Source organism: Drosophila suzukii, chromosome 3, assembly GCF_043229965.1.
Source record: "Drosophila suzukii chromosome 3, CBGP_Dsuzu_IsoJpt1.0, whole genome shotgun sequence".
NCBI lineage: Eukaryota > Metazoa > Arthropoda > Insecta > Diptera > Drosophilidae > Drosophila > Drosophila suzukii.
This window is the reverse complement of record NC_092082.1, coordinates 34,587,029-34,605,208: the sequence shown is the minus strand read 5'-3', so window position 1 is coordinate 34,605,208 and position 18,180 is coordinate 34,587,029. Positions and strand designations below refer to the sequence as shown.

At 38.2% G+C, this 18,180-nt stretch overlaps 1 protein-coding gene and 1 long non-coding RNA gene across 20 annotated transcripts in view; one reads left to right on the top strand and one right to left on the bottom strand.

The window, feature by feature from the left end:
- RpL15 (ribosomal protein L15) overlaps nucleotides 1-18,180 on the bottom strand; it is a 330,472-nt gene that overhangs the window by 110,394 nt on the left and 201,898 nt on the right. The window contains exon 1 of one of the 4 annotated variants that reach the window (XM_070996204.1): nucleotides 17,036-17,039. The exons of the other annotated variants lie outside the window; for them this stretch is intronic. The gene's annotated coding sequence lies outside the window, so the exon portion shown is untranslated. Of the gene's footprint in view, nucleotides 1-17,035; nucleotides 17,040-18,180 lie in introns of those variants that run through there. 4 annotated transcript variants of the gene reach the window in all.
- The window catches only part of LOC139353052 (uncharacterized), a 20,252-nt gene continuing 2,324 nt past the window's right edge, over nucleotides 253-18,180 (top strand). The window contains exons 1-6 of one of the 16 annotated variants that reach the window (XR_011604176.1): nucleotides 253-478; nucleotides 1,297-1,378; nucleotides 1,517-1,611; nucleotides 4,414-5,229; nucleotides 5,736-5,818; nucleotides 5,897-6,503. This is a non-coding gene — a long non-coding RNA (uncharacterized lncRNA). Of the gene's footprint in view, nucleotides 968-1,296; nucleotides 1,384-1,516; nucleotides 1,612-4,413; nucleotides 5,230-5,735; nucleotides 5,819-5,896; nucleotides 6,504-18,180 lie in introns of those variants that run through there. The other 15 variants (XR_011604164.1, XR_011604165.1, XR_011604163.1 and 12 more) reach the window with 15 other exon arrangements.

Below are 18,180 nucleotides of genomic sequence, written 5' to 3'. Positions count from 1 at the left end.
CAGTGAAAGTTTAGTTTTTTTTCCTTTGGCATGCAAAGAATGAATTAAATCACACCGTTAGTTAGAGATTAAAATTGGTCAGCTGAGTAACTGGTGCACGATTGTAATATTAAGAACACTTATTCTTGATTTAATGGCACAAGTGTCGGGATTCCACTTTAACATTTGTGTAAGTTTAAAACGGTTAAAACAATAAACAACACTCATCAGATGCGGTGCCATTACACCAAAGTTACTGAAACGTAACCGAAACTCGTTGTATGCATATGTTGCTGTAGCACCGGTATCTCACTAAGACGTTAAACACCGCCAACTCAGTTTCAGTTTGTTTCAGTTAACTAGCGGGAAACATTGTCGTGGCCAGAGCTTTAGCTTCAAACTAAAGAGAACAGTTTGGTTGCTTTGTTTTATCGGGTTAAGTGTTAATGTGCTAATTAAAATATTTGGGCTAAAGTATTGCGACGATATTACTCATACTGTAAATGTCCAAATGAACAAGGGCTTTTTTTTAGCATTGTTTGATAACTATACCTTTTTATTATATTTATATTAAAATGAGAAATTACAAAATTAGCTTGCGTCGGTGAAAGTGTGTTAACGGTTTTGTATATCTCCGAGTATTGACGTCTAATAAACATAGCTGCTGGCCTCATCTCAAGCTATTTATGCACAAGCATCGAGGATTAAATTGCAGAACAATATAATACACATTTAACACGATACTGTCTAAAATAAACCAAGATATTCGCATATTCGTTAATCTATAACAAACCTTCCCTCTCTCAAATTAAAAAACAAATAAATACGCATTGGACTTTTGTAGAACCAACTAAATAATGAAGTAAGAGAAAATTGAGGGTTAAGACTCTAGTTCTAACACCAAAATAGGCTAAGAAGGATAATGGTAGTTCCTGGTGGAGTTTGCCCTCTAGATCCAAAAAAAAAGGAGTCAATCGAATTAAAAAAGGTGGTCTTTTAATATTTATTGAAGACAAATAATTTTGGAAGCTTCGTGTTTTATTCGATTTTTAGTTGAGTTCCACTTAGCTGGACAAAATACATAAACATTTTTTTTTAGATCTTAAAAAATTTTATTTAAAGCTCAGTGATCCCTGCTCCTGAATTTTTAATTTTTGTGTAGATCAACGTGTTCCCTAAAACATTGCAATGCAGTTAACGGGCTTACACTACACATTTTAAATATCTTAAAAAAATCTATATTCTTATCGATTTGTTCAAAAATCGTATTTCTTGGCTTCTTACTAATTGCCACTTTTGTCTGACTTTTCGTAACAGACGTTTTACAATCACTAAATTATTAAAAAATTATCATGGTATTTGAACTAAACACCCGCGGGAAACGTGCGATGGACCAATGGTAAGGTTAATGTCTATGTGCGAAACGACCCCAGTTTAAGTACGCGCTGATGCAGAGTACGCCATAAGAATCTTAAGAATATCATCTAACAATTTCTTATAAATTGTAATAACAAAGTTGTATTTAACAATCTTTCAGATTTCTCTCAAGTCCGCCTGTGCGTGTGAACACTGTAATCCCCGAGACTATAAGAGTTAAATGATTGAGACTTCAGATTTAGATTCCTTATCTATGTAAGTCGCGGAAGTTTGTTATGCGAAAAGGACACGAAGCCCACAAACCGCCCAAACCTGTGTATTGTATATGTTTTGTTCTCGTCAATACGTTTCGGCTGAACAAAAGAAATGTTGCCACGCCCACTATAATGCTCACAAACTTCCAAAAATAGTTTTTTGGAACGCTGTTTTCTCGAAGAATATCAAAGATAGAGAATAGGAATTTCAGATTTGGATTTCATAAGTTTGTGCGCAGCCTCAAGGTAGTAAAAAATTGTTTAACGGAAATGTGTTGGTCTTGTCAATACTTACACAGCGAACAAGAGAGAGAACGCTATAGTCGATGCAATCGACTATCAGATACCCATTACTGCGAGCACTCAGGGAGTGCGACGGAGATAGAGATATACTCGAACAAGTAGCAAAGCATCTGTTCCCAGATTGAAAACTTTATTTCCTTATAACTTTATAATGAGTAGCCCTTATTTGAAAATTTTTGGAACGTAGTTAGACATTGATAATCAAAACAAAATCCTCTTTTAATTTTCTGAAAATATTTCAAAAAATGAGGGTGCTAGACGGGTCTTAGCGTTATGGGCGTGTGTGGTCGTTAGAGTGTGCGTGGTATACTGCTGCAACAAATATATTGGGTGGGCAAGAAAGTCATGTCGTTTTTTTTAGTAATCGTTTTTAATCTAATTTATTTACGACTAATCGAGCACCAGGGTCACACTTTTTAGTATCGTTTTAAAGCTTATTGTCTTAGGTACTATCGACGAAAATTTGGTAATTATTCAATAACATTTGTGGAAGCTATAGCAAATTAAACATGGAGGACCAAAGTGAGCATTTTCGGCATATTTTGCTTTTTTACTTCCGAAAAGGAAAAAAAGCGGTCGAAGCTCGCGAAAAATTGTGCGAAGTGTATGGTAAAGATGCCATGAGTGATCGCCAATGTCAGCGCTGGTTTGCCAAATTCAGGCTTGGAGATTTTGGAGTTAAAGACGCCCCACGTTCTGGTCGACCATCGGCCGTTTTTGACGAACAAATTCAGGCTTTGCTGGATGAAAACCGGCGCTATTCAACGCGGGAGATGTCAGAGAAGCTCAGTGTGTCGCATACAACGGTTGAAAACCATTTGAAGAAACTTGGCTACGTAAGCAAGCTCGATGTTTGGGTTCCGCATAACTTAAAGGAAATTCACCTAACTAAGCGTATCAACATCTGCTATTCTCTGCTGCAACGGATTAAAAACGATCCTTTTTTGAAGCGGATCATTACTGGCGACGAAAAGTGGGTTGTTTACAATAATGTCCAACGAAAAAGATCATGGAGCAAGAAAGATGAGCCAGCCCAAGCCACATCAAAGGCCGATATCCATCAGAGGAAAGTTATGCTGTCTGTTTGGTGGAATTGGAAGGGTGTAGTGCACTTTGAGCTGCTGGGACGGAATGAAACCATCAATTCAGATGTGTACTGTCGCCAGCTATCCAATTTGGCGGAAAAAATTAAAGAAAAGGAGCCGGCACTAGCTAATCGCAAGGGTATAGTCTTTCACCATGACAACGCTAGGCCCCACACATCTTTGGTCACTCGGCAAAAATTAACGGAGCTGAATTGGGAAGTGCTACCACATCCACCTTATAGTCCGGACTTAGCACCTTCAGATTACCATTTGTTTCGCTCTCTTCAAAACTCTTTGAATGGTAAAAACTTTGATTCAGATGAGGCTGTCGAAAACCACTTGTCTCGATTCTTTGCTGGAAAAGACCAAAAGTTCTTCGAGCGCGGAATTATGCAGCTGCCCGAGAGATGGTCATTAGTGGTCGAACAATACAATACATAATTGATTAATTATAAGTCCTGATATAAATAAATCATCTTTGAAAATATTGAAAAAAAACGACATGACTTTCTTGCCAACCCAATACATGCCAAATGCTAACTCTCTAGCTTTTATGGTTTACGAGATCTCAGCGTTCATACGGACGGACGGACAGACGGACATGGCTAGATCAACTTGGCCAGTGATCCTGATCAAGAATATGTATACTTTAGATCTAGGAAGCTAACTTCGGCACGCCGAAGTTTCCATACCCTTGCAGGTAGTTACCGTGTGAGCATTGTATGTTCAGAGCTTTCCGATTTTTAGAAAACTAAACTAATTATACGAATTTTAGATAATGTTCCATTTCAATTTACTACCGTGTAATATAACGGTATATGTATTTTGTTATTTAAGTTCCGATCGTTCCTTTGGCCGATTTGATTTAAAATTATTCGAGTTCTGAAATATTCAAAGAATGATATTCCCAAAAGTATATGTAAAAAAAACAAAGTTTGAAATTTTTTTTTGTTATTCCTATGGGAGTATATAATTATCCGAACCGTCTTGTTCCGACTTATATACTACCTGCAATAGAAATTAGACTTTTGGGAAAGTTTATTTCCGATATCTTTAAAAATTATTGCGTAGAAACGGACGGACAGACGGACATTGCTAAAATGCGAAAATATCTTAATATTTCTGTAATTAGTTTATAGTTTGCCTAAAATCGGAAAGCTTTGTAAATACGATACAATACTACCACGGTAACGACCTGCAAGGGTATAGGAACTTTGGGTTGCCGAAGTTTTCTTCCTTTCTTGTTTCGTGGCAATTTGTAATTCAGATTGATATACATATAATGTCAATATTGATATAATGTTAATATTGATCTGTGTTGATTTTACTTTTTTGCTTCTTGTGTACAATTTAATATTAAAAACCTTATAAATTTGTTTAAATTATTTATTTTATTATTTATTTCATTTATCAAGAAATGGCCGATCACTCTGAACTCGCACCCTTCATGTAGCTTTGCACCTGTACAAAGGAGTCCTTCTACTGTCCTGGATAGATGACTCCCTGCGAAGTGGTGGACGCCAACTATCCCTGCTCGCCATCCTGTCCAGCAACAGTCCGGCACAGACAAATTAATAGCGGCACGTTACAGTGTCCAAGAAGAAAATAAATGCGAGTTAGACAAACATTAAGTAAATACATATGAATTCGAGTAACTCCATTTGCAAAATAAAATAAAAAGCACAAAATGTTTCAATTTTATATAAAATTGTTCGTCAAATGTCAGAGGGACCGCGGCAGTCTGTCAAAAAAACGTCTTTAATATCATACTAAATACCATAAATACGCTAAAAAGACGAATGCGCAATTATACATTTTTTTTTTAAATATCTCGATGTTTCGTTTGATATGAAATATATATATTCTTTTCAATATGTCATAGATTTATATCAACATTTCTAATTCACATGATTTTGGGTCATATTTATATGAATTCGTATAATTTTGATATGAAAAACGATACATATGAAAATCGTGGTGTCACTATCAAACGTTTATTGTTTTGTTTTTTCACTGTGTATATGCTAGAGCCCTGCTGGAGTTTAATTGTAAGTAATCACTTCTTCTTTAAGTTGACTTGAATTGTGCACTAATTCTAACTCGGAAAAATATTTTCAAACGAAACAAAGCAAGTATAGGAATATTCATGTCTACTAAATTCAAATGCGAGTGGCTATATCGACTTGAAATCAGATAGAGCACTCGATCACTTCAAAGTCATATTGAAATTCGTAAGTTAAAAAGTTATTTAATATCATTTTAGTTCTGTTTTGTGTTTAACAAAATTATAATTTTGATCTCGTATTTTCGGAAACCAAATCTTATGTAAATAATATTAATAATAATAATAATAACATTAAACTCCAATTTAGTGCATGGCCACATCAAACATTTTTAGCTTACCAACTCTACTGACTCGAATTTTTGATCACTCGCTCACCCTTGATGGTTTGCTTCAAGCGAGTGCTCGAGTTTCTATGGGGCATACCACTTCCTTGTTCGAAATTTCTATGTGAGTGAACTCCCACTCTAAAACTATATTTTGTAGGGCTCTACTATACATAAATGTTTTAAATCTGACCATTTATTAAAAACGTATGACCGCCCTGCAATCTCACAAACGTTAGCTTTGCTGCTTGTATGTCTTCATCTCCCTTGTGCTCTCTTCAACTTTGTAACGGGTATCTGCTAGTCGTGCCACTCTACTATAGCGTTCTCCCTTGTTTTTTCATTTCAGCTTTCCGAAGTTTATCGTGATCGCGACGCTATAATTCCCAACCGATTCTATCGTTTTACATGGTAACCCCCTTCGATCGTTGAGTAAGTTAGCAAACATCTGTGATGTCTTTTGGTAGCAATTAGGTGAAATTGTACTGCATCATGCAATATTTTTTACAGGCTGCCTCTCTACTAACATTTCCAAACATATGTGTGTATGTATGATTCTTGGATTACCTTACAAAAAGTAATGTGTTTGGTTTTGTTTGCTTTATCAATACAAATTCCCGTACTAGGTCAATAATGCTAGCCTTAAACTTAACAAATAACTTTAAAACATTTCGTCTTCGCATACGGGGTTCTTAATTATTTTCCCTGTTTTGTTCCATTGCTAACGTTAATTAAGGCCTTATTTTTGTTCTTTATTAAAAAAAAAAATTTAAAACAAAACATGCAAATGCAATAAAATGCTGAGTAACACGCTCGCCTTCGGACACTCTCCTGGTGCGCTTCGTCACTACGTGGACTACCGTCTACATTGATATACTCTTTCCTTTATGAGTACCGGCTACTAAAACTAGAACACTGAGGTGCAGCCTTAAATTTTGTGAAGAACTTTTCGAATCCCATACACAAATAACGTTGGAGGTTAAAACAGGAAGACAACCTTTGGGCACAAATGCTTTCTTATGATAGAAACAAACACTATATGCAATGGAAGCCTATTTAGATATGTACAATGAACATTTTTTTTACATACAAACGGAAAGATAACCGAGTTTAAATATTTATTTGTGTACGCTTAATTATTTCTGGTCGAATATACCTACAATTATATATAATATATGAGGCATTCTCTGGAAAAACCGGGCGGTTTTTTAATTGATATAGTGATATAGTCAACTCAAACACACAAAGTGACATTTGATGGATTTTGCATGTACGGTTGCCACCACATTTTTAAAAAGCTACAATTTTCAACGAGTGACTCAATATTTATGGAACTCAGGGCTTTTTAGTTAAAACCATTTCGAATTAAAAAAAAAAACAAGGAAGGTAGCTTACTTCGGCAAGTCGAAGTTTATATACCCTTGTTGGTCGTTCCTATATAAACAGAGCGAACATTAAAAACAAAAGAGAAAGCTAAAGTTGATGCCATCGAGTATCAGATACCCGTTACTCATCTTAGTGCACTGGGAGCACTCAGGGAGTGTGAGGTAGATAGAGATATACATGTAGCAAAGCGTCTGCTCCCAAGATTGCTATATTTATTTGCTTATAACTTTTTAATGAACGGCCCGAATTTTTGGCATGTAGTTGGGCATTGATAATCACAACGAAATCTCATTAAAATTTGTCGAAAATATTTTAATATGTGGGTGCTAACCGGGCTTCTAAGTTATGTGCGTTTGTAAGCGTAAGAGTTGGTGTTGCACTTTTCTGAAACAAACTTGCGCTGCGCAAGAAGCCCAGAATTTGCATACCCCATACCAACTTTCCAGCTTTTATAGTTTTCGCGATCTCAGAGTTCATACGGACGGACGGAGATTTCAGATTTAGATTCCTTATCGTCGTTCGCAGCGCAAGTTTGCTCCGAGAATAGGCCACGCCCACTGTAACGCCCACAAACCGGCCAAGTCTGTGGCATTATTAAGTGTAAGGAAAAAATTGTAACTACAAATTTTTTGTTTTTGTCAATACCAATCGGTTGACCAAAAATATTTTGCCACGCCCACTCTATCCCCAACAAACTTAAAAAATCGTCCATATTTCGAAAACTGTCAAACATAGGAAGTTGAAATTTCGAATTTAGATGCCTTAAATTCAAACGCAGCGCAGGTTCCTAACGCCAACCACAAGCCCCCTCAAATTGTGGCACCCACAGTTTTAATTCTAGAATACATATTTTAACGGAAGTGTATTGGTCTCTTCAATTCCTTTTGATAGACGTACAAAAATTTACCATGCCCACTCTTACGCCCAGAAACGCGCGTTACGCTCTCTCTGCCGCGCCTTACAATCTCGATTTGCTGCTTGTATATCTCAATCTCCATTTTGCTCCTTTTACCTAAGTATCGGGCGTTTGATACGCGAGGCACTTGACTAAAGCGCTTTCACTTGTTTGACATGCATTATGCGGGTTTTAGTGTTATGGTCGTATTTAAGCGTTAGAGTGGGCTCCTGCTGAAACAAACTTGAGCTGCACAGGAAGCCCAAGAATCTGCATGCCAAGGCCCAGCTTACTCTTATAGTTTCCGAGATCTCAGCATTTATACGGACATACGGACAGACGGACACGGCTCAATCGACTCGGCTAGTCATCCTGATCACGAAGATATATACTTCATGGGGTCAGAAACGCTTCCTTCTACCAGCTTACATACTTTCCGACGAATCTAGTACAGCCTTTTACTCTACGAGTTGTAATAACGAAAAATGTGAAATTTTGTTTGCAGTCGCTTTGCTCCTTGCATAACACTATCTTCTTCGTACTCCCCCTACCTAACTAACGGCTATTTGATACTCGATAGCATCAACTATAGCATACTCTCTTGGTTTTTATACCCGTTACTCGTAGAGTAAAAGGGTATACTAGATTCTCGGAAACTATAAGAGCTAGGCTATTGAAATTTGGCGTGCAGATTCCTGAGCTTCTTACGCAGCGCAAGTTTGTTTCAGCAATGTGCCACGCCCACTCTTACGCCCACAAACAGCCCAAAACTGTGGCTCCTACAATTTTGATGCTAGAATAAAAATTATGACTGAAGTGCATTGTTCTCATCAATACCTATCGATTGACCCAAAAAAAAGTTTGCCATGCCCACTCTAACGCCCACAAACCGCCCAAGCCTGTGCCGCCTACAGTTTTCATGCTAGATAAAAACTTTTAACTGAAATGTATTGGTCTCGTCAATACCTATCGATTGATCCAATTTGCCACGCCCACTCTAGCGCCCATAGCGCTTAAATCTATCTACCACCGGTGGGTGGCGTATTTTAATCTCGCTTTGCTGCTTGTATATCTCCATTTCCCTTTGATCCCTTTAGCGGAGTAACGGGTATCTGATAGTCGAGGCACTCGACTGTAGCTTTCTTCCTTGTTTTTATTCTACTTTGGTTTAACAAAAAGCTGGCACGGCTTAAAAATTTGAAGTCGAGACTATCCAAAAAGTTAAAAGCTTCCGGATCCCAGTTTTATAGTTTTGTTAACACAAAGCGATCTGCCAGTTACCCAACTTCATTTAAATTTGAATATTTGGACGCAAATACAGATAGCCATTAGCCGATTTTTATCCAAGTTTTTTCAAACCACTTACTCAGCTCTTACTCTCCCAGTTCCCTTATGTCATGGTTAAGTCAAACCTAGTTTTTATTTCCGCGAGTAAGTTAAAGCTCACTTCTTTTATATTTGCAAAGGGTTAAACTAGTCTAGTACAGACCTGATGGAGTCGCAGGCTGAGACCTTATGTACACCACTGCACAAACTTTTTAATTTGTCTATAGAAATTTTCGATTTTCCACATAGATTCAAGGATTTTTTTGTTATCCCCCTTCATAACAGGAGAGAACTCTATAGTCGGCGGCCTCTACTATCAGATACCCGTTACCTAGGTAAGGGGAGTGTGAGGTTGATGGAGTTACACACGCAGCAAAGCGACTGTTCCCAATATTGAACGAACTGCAACAGTGCCACCTAACGTCGATTTCTTTTATTTGCTTATTACTTTTTAATGAATGGTCCGATTTCAATATTGGGTATTGATAATCAGAACAAAACCCTACAAATTATTCTCAAATTTGGGCGCTGACAGGATTAGAGTAGGCATGGCGCTCTGCTGAAATTAACTTGCGCTGCAAAAGAAGCTCTGCTTGTCAATCCCACTTTCTATCTTTCATAGTTTCAGAGATCTCAGTGTTCTTACGGACGTAAATATAGACAGAAAGACGGACATTGCTAAATCGACTCGACTAGTGATCCTGATCAAGAATATATATACTACTATAATCTTTTACTCTACGAAAAACGGAAGCTATATTTAAAACATATATATAACCGTTACTCGTAGAGTAAAAGGGTATACTGGATTCGTCGTAGAGTATGTAACAGGCAGAAGGAAGCGTTTCCGACCCCATAAAGTATCTATATTCTTAATCAGGATCACTAGCCGAGGCGATCTAGCCATGTCCGTCTGTCCGGATGAACGCTGAGATCTCAGAAACTATAAGAGCTTGGCTATTGAGATTTGGTGCGCAGATTCCTGAGCTTCTTACGCCCAAAACTGTTGCTCCTACAGTTTTGATGCTAGAATAATAGAATAATAGAATCAAAATGTTCACTGAAATGTATTGTTCTCATCAATACCTATCGATTGACCAAAAAAAAAGTTTGCCATGCCCACTTTTACGCCCACAAACCGCCCACAAACTTCAAAAAATCGAAAAAATGAACGTGGATATCTCGGAAACTATCAGAGATAGAGAATTGGTATTTCAGATTTAGATTCCGTAGCCCTGTACGCAACGTACGTTTGTTACGCGAATATGCCAGGCCCACTCTAACGCCCACAGCTATAAGGTGTAGTTGTCCGATCCGGCTGGTTCCGACTTATATACTACCTGCATAAGATATACGACTTTTGGGAAAGTTTCAGCCCAATAGCTTTAAAACTAAGAGACTAGTTTGCGTTGAAACAGACGGACAAACGGACATGGCTAGATCGACTCGTCTAGTCATGCTGATCAAGAATATGTACACTTTATGGGGTCGGAAACGTCTCCTTCACTGCGTTGCATACTTCTGACTGAAATCAAGAGAGCAAGAGAACGTGCGAAGACAACTACTATATATAGCCGCAGAATTGAAAATCTGCCATTATGGTCCGATCGTAAGGGCATACAAATTAAATTATACATTATATATAACTAACATTTTTTAATTAGTTTTGAATTTCGAATTTAATTTTATTAAAATCGGACGACTATGTCATATAGCTGCCATAGGAACTATCGGAAAATTGGTGGGAAAATAATATGAAACAAATTATAGCTTCCGTGTTTTTAAACATATAACCTCCTACGCTTTAATTAATTTTGATTAATTTTGATTTTTAATTAGTTCTGAACTTCGAATTTAGTTTTATCAAAATCGGACAATAAAGCTGCCATAGGAACGATCGGAAAGTTGGTTGTAAAATAATATGAAACAAATTATAGCTTCGGTGTTTTTTAACACATAACCTCCTACGCTTGGAAATAACAATTTTTAATTAGATCTGAATTTCGAATTTAGCTTTTTCAAAATCGGTCGATTATCACTGTGGACGGCAGTACACGTAGTGGCGAAGCGCGCAAGAGAGCGTGTGAAGACAACTACTATATATAGCCGCAGAATTGAAAATCTGCTATTATGGTCCGGTCGAATACGAGTGATACAATATAGTTTATTTATTTTATCGAATGTAATATCATATTTCGTCACAATTGTTGATATCAGAAATTATTGTTAAGGGGTGTTTTTGTTTGATATCATATAGCTGCCATAGGAACGATCGGAAAGTTGGTTGGAAAATAATATGAAAAATATTATAGCTTCGGTGTTTTTTAACAGATAACCTCCTACGCTTTGAAATAACATTTTTTAATTAAATCTGAATTTTGAATTTACCTTTATCAAAATCGGACGACTATATCATATAGCTGCCATAGGAACGATCGGAAATTGGTGGAAAAATAATATGAAACATATTATAGCTTAGGTGTTTTTTGACATATTATCTTATACTATTGGGAATATCATTTTTTGTATTTTTAAATTTAATAATTATAGCTGCAAGGGTATACAAGCTTCGGCTTGCCGAAGTTAACTTCCTTTCCTTTCCTTTTTTTTTGCCTTTAATCTATTGTCCCATTTATGCTTTAATTTCGGTTCATTTTTCCATCAGATAAATTGTGAAAAATTAAGAAATATTTACTTTGTCGTCAAATTTCAAGGACATGGTAAATGATTCTTTAGCAATGCAGTTATGTATTGAGAGTGTGCTTCAGTGAAAATATTTAAGATAAGTCGAATTATGTAGGCCGCATAATTTAATATGTGGGCAAACATCGGTTTTTTGTATTCTTAGCTATATCGCGGAACTTGCAAATATCATGAAATAGTAGTTATGGTTTCTGGATATGAAACATGAAAAACTTTGAAATCTGCATTTAGGGGAAGCAATCGAAAAATCCATTTACAAAGTCGGATTCAAAATCTAGTGATTTACTAGAGTACGTGCACTCAGACGTTTGTGGACCAATGTGTGTCAGGTCGAACGGTAGTTCGAAATACTTCGAAATACTACCTAACTGGGTTATGCAAAAATCTAAAACAGAAAAGTGTTATTGTAGAAAAATTTAAAGAGAGTGTACAGCTTATTGAGAACCAAACTGGCCGAAAAATGGACCTCGGCCTCCAGCTTAAAGAAAGACTCAAAAAAGCCAAGATTTAAGGTTCCTTGCCCAATTTTAAGAAGAAAACTAGTATAAGGATTTTTTTGACCTAGAGAGCACTGAAAAGCACAAAATTAAAATAAATCTTTTTCAAGCTTCACATATAAAAAATCCAGAAGCCTTATCAAAATTTAAGAATGAACGAAGAAATCAACACTTAATCAGACACTCTCTTGTCCGGACAGTGAGGAATGAAAGAAAGGCAAGAATGTTTCAAGAATACCATGCACTGGACAAGAACGAGACATAGGCTACGGTAAATCGACCAAAACACGCGGAAATCATTAAGACTAAGTGGGTTCCGCGATGTAAGCTATGGAGAATCTTTCGCACCCGTGGTTTGCATGAGCTCCATACGAATGCTCATGGCCTTAATAGTTGAGCTCGGAATGCAGATTCAACAGTTAAATTTTATCAGCGCATATCCTAACAGTGAAATAATTGAAGATATCTTAGTGGAAATACCAAAAGAATTTAAAGAAGTCCTAAGGGACGACGTTCTCAAAAACTATGCTTCAAATAAAGTCATCAGAATACCCAAAATGCGTACACTTACTCGCGTACGACGCCGGAAGTATTTTTCGGCACGGCTGCAAGATCCTCCTTTGGTCAACTAAATACCCAGAAGGGATTCTCATACGCCGATGCCCTTCGATCGGGGACGGAAAACCCACTCCAGTCTAATCTAGGAAACGCTCAGCAGATCCAAGAACAGTCGCAAAGCACTCTGGATACTATGATGGTCACCATGCAACAAAGTATGATGGAACTCATGTCATTCATGAAAACGACCATGCAAACACTGGTTCAAAACCAGAACATGGTATTACAGCTACTTGCAGCTAAGCAGTCCAAATAATCAGATGGCAAATCTACGAATAACAATGTGGAACGCCAATGGCGTTTCACGGCACAACCTTGAAGTAACACAGTTCCTGAATGAAAATCATATCGTATCATATCATATGTCCTCGAAGAGGACATCGACTGCTCTACCGATGCTCTTGAAGAAGTATTCGTGGAGGCAGCCACTATCTCAACACCACAAGGGAGGGACGTGCAAACCAACCACTTCAAAACTAATCTGCAAATTGAACTGTTAGTGCTAGAAAAGAGGCGCCTGCGGCGTGCCTGGCAAGCCAACAGATCGCCGTCATCAAAACAACGTCTTAAGGAAGCAACTCGCTTACTAAATCGAGCTCTAAAGCAAGAAACAGAAAATGCACAGCTGCAGTACACTAAAAAACTATCGCCAACCAGTACAAAACATCCTCTGTGGAGGGCTCACCCAAATCTGAGATCTCCAATCGTAACAGTGACTCCGATAAGAAACTCATCTGGCATCTGGGCCCGCAGCAACGAAGATAGAGCCGAAACTTTTGCTTTACATCTAAGAAACGTCTTCCAGCCGAACCCTGCCACTGGTTAATTTTTCCTACCACAAATCGAATCTGAATCTATTTCCCTACCACCATTGTTTCAGCGAAAGGAGATCGCGAAAGTCATTGGGGAACTGAAACCGAAAAAGGCCCCTGGCGGTGACCAAATAACCCCAAAAATGTTAACTGAACTTCCAAACTCTGCCATTGAGGTTATTTGTAAGCTCTTCAATGGGATTATAACTCTCGGCTACTATCCGAAAAAATGCAAAAAGTCTATTATCATTATGATACCGAAGCCCGGAAAAGACCACACAATTCCGTCATCCTACAGACCAATTAGTTTATTATCGTGTCTGTCTAAGCTGTTCGAAAAATGCCTTCTAACTCGCATAACACCATATCTAGGAGCACACAATGTTATCCCTGCTCATCAATTTGGATTTCGTCAAAACCATGGAACAATCGAACAAGTTAACAGAATAACATCAGAAATACGCACAGCCTTTGAGCATAGGGAATACTGCAGCGCAATATTCCTCGATGTATCTCAAGCCTTCGATCGAGTATGGCTAGATGGCCTCATGCACAAAATCAAAGCACACTTACCTGATTACACTCACAAGCTTCTTGAGTCGTATCTATACAACAGGACCTTCGCAGTAAGATGCAATACAACAACATCCGACGACTACATTATCAAAGCTGGAGTCCCGCAAGGAAGCGCGCTAGGGCCTACTCTGTTCCTCCTATACATAGCGGATATTCCCACGAAAGAGCAGCTAACAACATCTACGTTCGCTGACGACACCGCAATTTTAAGTCGCTCGAGGTGCCCAGGCCGAGCCACAACACAGCTAGCAAACCACCTCCTCGTAGTAGAGAGGTGGGTATCTGATTGGCGGATTAAAATAAATGAACAAAAATGTAAACACGTAACGTTTACTCTGAACAGGCATACATGCCCTCCACTATTATTGAATAGTACGCAGATTCCCCAAGTCAACGATGTTACGTACCTCGGAGTCCACCTTGACAGACGACTAACCTGGAGAAGACACCTAAAGACATCTAAAACTAAAGGCCAGCAGCTTCCACTGGATTCTTAACGCTCGTTCGCCCCTGCGTCTGGACTACAAGGTTTTGCTCTACAACTCCACTCTCAAGCCCATCTAGACATATGGCTCCCAGCTGTGGGGGAACGCCAGCAGAAGCAAAATAGACATTATACAGCGCGTTCAATCGAAAATCCTGCGAGCTATCACTGGGGCACCATGGTATATTCGCAACCAAAACATTCACAGGAACCTAAGCATTCTTACCGTAAAAGATGAAATAGACAAACAAAAAGCGTCCTACAACGAAAAACTCTCTGTGCACCCCAATCGCCTCGCAAGAGACTTGACATGGGTTTCCAGCCGATCCCGTCTACAACGCAACGACCTGCCAAGCCAGCTATAACTTTCGGGCCCCTTTAGCACAACATCAGTCATATGACTGTGAGTTAGATTAATTAGTCTAAGATTTGATACACTTATTGTTAGTATCCAAAGGGAGAAAATTCAAAAAATAAATGGCAAAGCATTTTAAAAAAAATAAATATATAAATAAAGTCTGTAAAATACGAAAGTCTCAAACAGTCTGGAATGCAATGGTATCGGAAGCTTGACTATAAACTACAATGTTTGGGACTCTAGCCACTCTAAATTCTGATCCTTGTGTGTACGTCATTGCATTAATTTACGTAGATGACTTGATGGTGGTCGAATGACGAAAGGGCACTTACAGCATTGAAATGGGGACATGGGGCTGTTGATGTATTGTCTTAGAGTTAAGTTCGAACAGAACAGAGAAGCATGAAATCAAAGTGAATCAGCCATGTTATGCAAATACGGTCATCAAACGGCTTGGCTTGGGAAACGCACAATACAGTGTCAACACCATTGGAAGCTATTGAGAATCTATCAAAAGTCATGCAATGGAGTGATCAAGAATAATCTGCTGATGTCAATGATCTATATGACAGTATGGACTAGGCCAGATCTTTCTCATGCAGTAAGTTTACTAAGCCTATTAAATAGGAATTTAACTCAACAACGCTGGACAGGAGCAAAGGTCCTTCGATATTTCAAGGCGAGCGAGATTTGGGAACTGACATTCAAGAACAAGAACATTTTTAGTTATGTGGATGCGGATTCACGGATTTTGCATTAATGTTTGCAAACGTAGCAGTAAGCTGGAACTCCAGGAAGCAGAGCACAATGGCACTCTAAACGATCGAATCCGATTGCTATATCCGAAGCTGTTAAGGAAGCCGTTTACCTAAAGGTATTCCTGAAGGTACCCAGGACGTTGTTGTGATCTTCAACGATAACCAAGGCGCTAGTTTCTCAGTTTCAAGGCTATCGGGGTAAAACGATAGCCAAGGCGCTAGTTTCTCAGTTTCAAGGCTATCGGGGTAAAATCATCCGAAGAGACTTATTTCTATTGCAGGTTGTATATAAATCGGAATGAGCCGGATGGTACAACTATATCTTATAGATCCCATAGGAATGACACACAAAATATTTTTTAAAATATACAAAAAATTCTAGTTTCAGAGTTTTTTGATATATTAATGTGAAAGTGATATTACGAGAATCACCCCAACAATCCCGATCTAGACAACGAGAACGACGAGCAGTTAAACACATTCCAGAAGAAGACGACCCAAAAGAAGTAAAGGACGAGAACAACGACGATAAGACGAGAACGACGAGTAGAGGCAGTATTTGACGAGATCTGATCCAAAGAAAACGTGCTTGTGTGAAAAGCAAAACGACGCGACGACAGTCTTAATTATACTCACACTGTGACATACCACATTTAATCATTTAAATAAATACTTAAACATATACTTTAAAAATAATAAAATCCCCACATTTGGGTGCTCGTCCGAGAGGTATCCGAGAAAGGTGAAAGTGATCAGTGAAGACTTTGTACGAGGTGAAAGAGTGGACACATAAACCCTTCGTGAAACATTCATTTTTTCAATTATGGCGTGTCTAAACAATTTAATTTCTAACAATTTGAAAAATGCGTCAAAGGGAAGCATTTGTGCTTTGCACAAATTTGTCTTTGAAAAAGAGGGAGACAGGAATAATCGCAAACGACTTCGCAAATTTTCTGGTTTCCAATACGACGAAAATGACGCAGTTTATAAAGCCAAAAGTGTATACGTGCAGGCAAAACTGACTGAAAGAGATTTAATTTCAAAATGCCTAATTTTGAATATAAGCCACGACGTCGAAAACATGCAATTGCATATATTTCAAAATCTTCGATTTGACCAAATTCTTGGTGGCAACGAAGTGTAAGATCCAGAGGAATCTGGTGAAGACAAAGAATACGACGAAGAGAATCAAAGCGACGACGAAATCGAGAGTATGGTTGCAAATTCCGCAGGAACAAATCCAACGAGTGAAAGAGACCAAAAGAATAATTCGCAACCAGTACCAATTCAATACAATGAAATGCCGCGTTTCGCTTTAAGTTTTCGCGATATAGAGGAATCTATAAAACAATTCGTGCCCTCGAAATTCCAGTCGGCGTCTGGATAAGTGATTTTGAAGACCAAGCTGTAATTATGGGTTAGAACGATAAGCAAAAGCTAATCTTTGCCAAAAAATCGCTAAAAGGTGTCGCGAAATTGTTTGTGTTGAGCGAGAAAGGAATAAATTTTAAAGCTTCAATCGGAAAACAAAAAGACGTACAATCTGCGACGCAAACCAGCATGGCTTTACAACGTTGGCGATATGGTAGCCATAAAGCGCACACAATTTGGCGGATGTTTCAAATTAAAGCCGAAGTTTTTGGGTCCTTACCAAACACGAAAGACAAGCACAACAACGCCTACGATGTCAAGAAAGTCGGCAACTCAGACGGTCCAAAAATTTCTTCAACCTGTGCCGAATATCTCAAGCCATGGCCCACCCACGATGACAACGACGAAACATTCGAGGCGAATGTTTGATCAGAATGGCCGAATGTGGGAGTGATATTACGAGAATCACCCCAACAATCCCGATCTAGACAACGAGAACGACGAGCAGTAACACACATTCCAGATGAAGACGACCCAAAAGAAGTAAAGGACGAGAACAACGACGATAAGACGAGAACGACGAGTAGAGGCAGTATTTGACGAGATCTGATCCAAAGAAGACGTGCTTGTGTGAAAAGCAAAACGACGCGACGACGGTCTTAATTATACTCACACTGTGACATACCACATTTAATCATTTAAATAAATACTTAAACATATACTTTAAAAATAATAAAAACCCCACATTAACTTCATCTCTTGGGAATACCACTGTTTTAAAATTTCAGAATTTGGAAAAAAAAATTTTTCTCGGACTATTCAATCGTATAGTCGTCATAGGAAAAATATTAAATTAATGTCAAATTAAATTTCTGTAATTAGTTTTACTTTAGTTTTCCAAAATTTGTAATGCTCTGTACATAGAATTCTCCCACGGGAATTATGATTTCAGTCAGGAGTTTGCAACGCAGTGAAGGAGACATTTCCGACCCCAAAAAGTATATGTCGTA